Source organism: Petaurus breviceps, unplaced genomic scaffold, assembly GCF_028583685.1.
Source record: "Petaurus breviceps papuanus isolate PSGF00001 unplaced genomic scaffold, PetGlider_PUasm1.0 90825, whole genome shotgun sequence".
NCBI classification, from domain to species: domain Eukaryota; kingdom Metazoa; phylum Chordata; class Mammalia; order Diprotodontia; family Petauridae; genus Petaurus; species Petaurus breviceps.
Window position 1 is genome coordinate 10,638,808 of NW_027187353.1, and position 5,566 is coordinate 10,644,373.

At 39.4% G+C, this 5,566-nt stretch overlaps 1 protein-coding gene across 1 annotated transcript in view; it reads left to right on the forward strand.

Moving 5' to 3' along the window:
• Positions 1–3,529: 3,529 nt before the first annotated feature.
• CWF19L1 (CWF19 like cell cycle control factor 1) overlaps positions 3,530–5,566 on the forward strand; it is a 348,038-nt gene continuing 346,001 nt past the window's right edge. Inside the window, exon 1 of the mRNA XM_069071293.1 lies at positions 3,530–3,533. The gene's annotated coding sequence lies outside the window, so the exon portion shown is untranslated. The remainder of the gene's footprint in view (positions 3,534–5,566) is intronic.

Below are 5,566 nucleotides of genomic sequence, written 5' to 3' on the forward strand. Positions count from 1 at the left end.
AAGGACTCACTATTCAATAAAAAAAAACCATTAGGAAACTGGAAAGTAATCTGACAGAAATTGTGTGTAGATCAAAACTTTATACCATATACCAAAATAAGCTCCAAATGGAAACATGGAATAACATAAATGGTTACTTTACAAGACAAAAAGTGTATCAAGAAAAAAGCTACAAATTTACAGTGTTGAAGAAATTGAACAAGCATAATAGAGGAAACTGGGTGAAATACACTGGAAACCCTTTTTTCCCATTATACATGAAACAGTCACAAAAATTCATTACATTCTGGTCACAAAATTTGCAGATAAAATCATAAAGGCATAAATTTTAAAGATTACATTTGTAGATCATAATACAATAAAAATTTCAATCAACCGCAGAAATATGCAGATCTATAGTTAACAAAGAAATTTACTCAATGGCTAATCTTGGTTAGGTTGAAGAACAAATTATAGGTTTAATATCAAATTGCATTAACATAATGTGTTAAATTAAATATTTAGTTGCTACATAAATATTGCATCAAAATAATAAATCATACCATTTATTAAAATTATATTAATATATCCATGGATATAGAAAATTATCTTTTAAATATAAATAGATATTCTACATTATCAAAAACTAAGAAGTACAGGAATGAAAAGTTTTCTTTTACATTATAAAAAATTCATACGAAATCCAGAAGTTGCATTATATGTAATGGAAAAATATTACAAGAGGCATTCCCAATTTTTATGGCAGCAAAGATCATTTAAAATGGCAAAACTCCACATTGGAGGAGCTTTATTATTGGCCCCTTTTCATTCTCTTGGTGAAACTGATGTAGTCTTTTTGGAAAGCAACTAGACAGGATACACTAAGAGCCATAAAATCATTCATTCTTTTTTGGCCTGGAGATATTCTAGGATTCTAAGGATATGACTGAAAAGGAAGTTGAAAGAGTGGAAACAATTGGGGAATTACTGCACCAAATTCAGTGCAGTATTATTACTGAATAATTACTGTGAATAATACAGAATATTACTGTGCTATAAGGAAGTCTGGCTCTGTGAAGTGTTTGAGAAAGCCATACAGTCTCCCTGTGCCTTATCTTCCCCTTATGTAAAATGAGGGTAGCCCCGAAGGTCTTTCTGAACTCTACATTTATGGATGCAGGGGCCTGGAGAAAATGATGATTTGGAAGAATATAAAAGGAAATGATTTGAGTACCATAGTTGCTAGGTGATGTGATATATGGAGAGTTGAACTTAGAGTCAGGAAACCGCAAGTTCCCACACATATGAGATACTTATTAGCTACATAACCCTGGGCATGTCCTTTAAGCTCTCTTGGCCTCAGTTTCCTCATCTGTAAAATGGGAAAATAATAGCTTCCACCTCCCAGTGTTGTGGTGAGGATCAAATGAAATATTTGTAAAGTACTTAGCAAATCTTAAAGTGTTGTAGAAATGCTAACTATCATCATTATTATTAATGAATGCCTATTGACTTGATTATCATTATTGTTCTTATCAAATAAGATAATATATGTAGAGTATGTTATAATCTTTAAATTATACATTTCAGCTACTATTGTTATCATTAATATCATTATTTTTATTATAACTAGAAAAGTAGCATGACATAGTAGCTAGAGGACCAGCTGGTTGGATGACCTTGGGCAAGTCACTTAATCTCTCGTTGCCCCAGGCAACTCTCTAAGACAAGTTCTTAACCTTTTTACCTGAGTGTCAGGCAAATGTTCCCTTGAGGAGTCTAAGAACTGCAATTAAATGCATAAACTGCATAGAATTCCAAAGGAAACCAAAGGCTAGTGGAAAATAAAAATAAAATTTTTTTCCCATCCAACTTCATGGATCCCCTGAAATCTATTCATAGACTCTTTGGGGGTTAAGAGTTTTTTCTCTAAGACAATAGTTTACAAAGGAGTTTTCCATCTTCTTCAGGAAAGAAGTATCCAGAAAGGGAAGTCCCTTCACTATTGAAGTCACAAGTGCAGACCAAAAAAATTAAAAATCAAGAAGATAGAAAGAATGACTGGTTTGCATCAAAGGGAGTTTCAACACCAGGAGGTAAACACACACACACACACACACACACACACACACACACACACACATCAATAAAAATCACACATCTAGAATCACCACAAGGGCATTTTGCTATTAAAATGACATTTCAAGTATCTGTAATTTTGTCAATGTATAATTCCTCCATGAGTACAAATCATAGCCCCTCCATCATGAAGTAGGTGGAATGGAAGCAAGGCTATGTTCTAAGTTTCATCCCTGTGAAGCCATAATGGCGTCAAAACTCTCCAAACATAACTGGGCAGATCCTTGGAATCTACTTGGCCCTTCCTAGGGCCCGTTCCTCTCTAATTCGGACCTCATGAACTCAGGGCCTCCTCCACACCAGGATGGGGCTTTTTTCGGGGTTAAGTGACTTGCTCAAGGTCACACGGCCAGTTATTTTTGTGTGGGTGCCCGAGTATTCGAGGCCGGAACCAATCCCAGTTCTCCCGACTCTGGGGCCGGCACTCTTACTCATTGCACCACCTGGCCACCCCAAGGATGGGACTTTAATAGAAGAAGAATACTAGCAATATTTCTAGCTATGCAATATTAATGGCACAATAACAAAAACATCAAGAAAATGGGGTGGAGTTAGCAAAATATATTCAAGTTAAAAAGAAAAAAATATACAGTGGAAAGAGGACTGGCTCTGAAATTAAGTAAATGTCCCAGGCTCTAAACCAACCCACCAAAGCAAAAATTGTTACTGCCCTCAAGAAGCAGATGTTATAATGGGGATCAGAAGACCTGTACTCAAATCCCACTCCTGACATATTCTCTGTGTGACCTTGGTTTAACCTTTCCGGACCTCAGTTTCCTTGACCTAAGATGAGGGGATTGGACCAGATGGGTCACACAGTTAATTAGTGTTAACTACTACTCTACCTCACTGACTTTAAAGTATCTAATTTAGAACAAAACAATAAAGAAGGGAAGGAAAAGGGGAAGAGAAAGGGGGAGGGAAGGAAAGGGAAAGGAAGGGAAGGAAAGGGGAGGAGAGGGAAGGGAGGAGGGAGGGAAGGGGAAGACTTCTGGACTTCACTAGATCATCTCCAAGGGCCTTAAAATTCTAGCACTCTAGGATTCCCCAGGGAGCAAGTCAAAGTGGGATCTCATTCTTACAGCTTCCCAGAAACACAGAAAGTTGCTTCATTTGGAGCATCCACTCCAATTGTTGGGTTGTTGTTGCTGTTGGGGTTTTTTAAGTACCTCTAAAATCTGCCTCCAGGGTGACTCAATATACCATATTAGAATTTCACTGATTTTCCAACTGTTTTGGGTTCAGCCAAACTAAAACTGCATTTTCCCCCTTGGGACCTTTCCCTTCAACTTATACCCCCACCACCACCATGTGTTTGCAAAAGGAAATCAGTTTCATCTGTTTCTTATTAATTTTCACTTAACTTGTCGCAGCATCATTGACTTGGACTCCTCTGATGTCCCAGGTACATGGGGAGTCCTTCCCAACCACTTTTTTTTCAGAGAAACAGGAAGTCCTTTGGTGTCTGAAGTCAATAAAATAGAGTCCCTAAACAAGATTGGAGGGGGGGAGTTTGGAAACTGAGAGGACTATTAGAAGACAAATATATTGGACCATGTGAATGGAGAGAAGAAGACAGGAGATCTTGTGAAAGTAAAATCAACAATACATGGAAATCAATTGCAAATGGGAAGAAGCAAGGCAGAGTGAATAAGAAGCAAACAGAAGCCTGCAAAGGATTTTGTATTTTCCTGTGACTATAATTAGTGAGCTAGGCCTTGGCATTCTGATTGCAAAAGGCTAAGAAAAAAAAAGGAAAATTAATTGACTGCAGAAAAGTTCCCAGTCCCTGTGGCCTTTCTGCTCTGCTATGAGAAGCTTTTCGATGGTAACCATCTGGCTTGTTCAGTATTGGCCAATGGAATACTTGAAACATTGGTTGGAATGGCCAGGTCTTCCCCCACCCTCATCCTGGGTTCTCAGACTGGGCTTGTGACCTAAGAGAAATGGATCAGGAAATGAGGGCTGACAAAGGCAACCCTCTTACAATTGGGCTCTTAGGGGGAAAAAAATGTGGAAAGAATTTCTACCCACCTCCCCCAGGGAGTAAACAGAAGATGTCAGTCTGACATAAAGGAACTTTTAAAGAAATCACTTGGCCTTGAGCAAAGAGTCCAGTCCTAAAGGGATATGCTGGCTTTCCTTGGGTACAGCTCTTACAGCTAACCCAGGAGGACAGGCCTGTATATAATCCCCACATGGCTTCTTTTTAAAAATTTGCCAATTCAGTATAATTCAGTTCTGAGAAATTTTCTAGTGGGATAGAATCAGATTGTTCTTTCTGTCTCTGTCTGTCTCTCTGTCTCTCTCTGTCTCTGTCTCTCTCTGTCTCTGTCTCTCTCTGTCTCTCTGTCTCTGTCTCTGTCTGTCTGTCTGTCTCTCTCTCTCTGTCTCTCTCTCTCTGTCTCTCTCTCTCTGTCTCTCTGTCTCTCTGTCTCTCTCTCTGTCTCTCTCTCTCTGTCTCTCTGTCTCTGTCTCTGTCTCTGTCTCTGTCTCTGTCTCTGTCTCTCTCTCTCTCTCTCTCTGTCTCTCTCTCTCTCTCTCTGTCTCTCTCTCTCTCTCTGTCTCTCTCTCTCTCTCTGTCTCTCTCTCTCTCTCTGTCTCTCTGTCTCTCTCTCTGTCTGTCTCTCTCTGTCTCTCTCTCATAGAGAGAAGGCTTATCCTGGATCAAGAGATAACCCTAGGAACCTGGAATACTTCAGGGGGGTAGTGAGTTCCTACTAACTGGAGGTATTTAAGTAGAATCTGGATGTGTGCTTGTTGGGGGCACTAGCTGAGAGTGCATGATTTAGACTGGATGACCTCAAAGTTCCCTTCCAATTCATCTAAGAATCTCTCGCTCTATGATCCAACCCTACCCTATTCACTAACTGGGAGCCAGAACAACACCTGGGCTCAAGTTCTAAGATTGCCGTTATTGGCCCAGTAACCTTGGGCAAATTACTCCATTTTAATGAAGTTCATCTTGCTCCTCTGAAAATGAGGATAATAATACACTACCTACCCTCATAAGATCATTGTGAGTATCAAATGAGATCATGTACATAGAGAGTGTCACAAAAGCTTTAGTGCAATCAGAAGTGAGTAAAGCTCCCATATAGAGTACTCTTATGGTTACCAAAGTGAGCTGTTTTTTAGCATTCTCTCTGAGTGGGAAGAAGTCAGATTCTATAGCACCACCCATATTCTACCTGGGATGGTACATGTCTGTGCATCATGGAATACCACAACCTCCAGAAAAGTAAAAACTACTGTTGACCTAAATGCCAATATGGCAAGCGTCAATAAACAGAAGCATGTCAGTAACTTTGACTTGTTCATAAGGAAAAGCATAAAAGAAGCATTGAGGAAGCACATGGTTAGAAACTGAGGTGGGCCAGTCCCATAGCAAGAGGTAGGAACAATGCAGAAAGAGAACAAGTATTGCGTTGGTACCCACAGGGTGTCC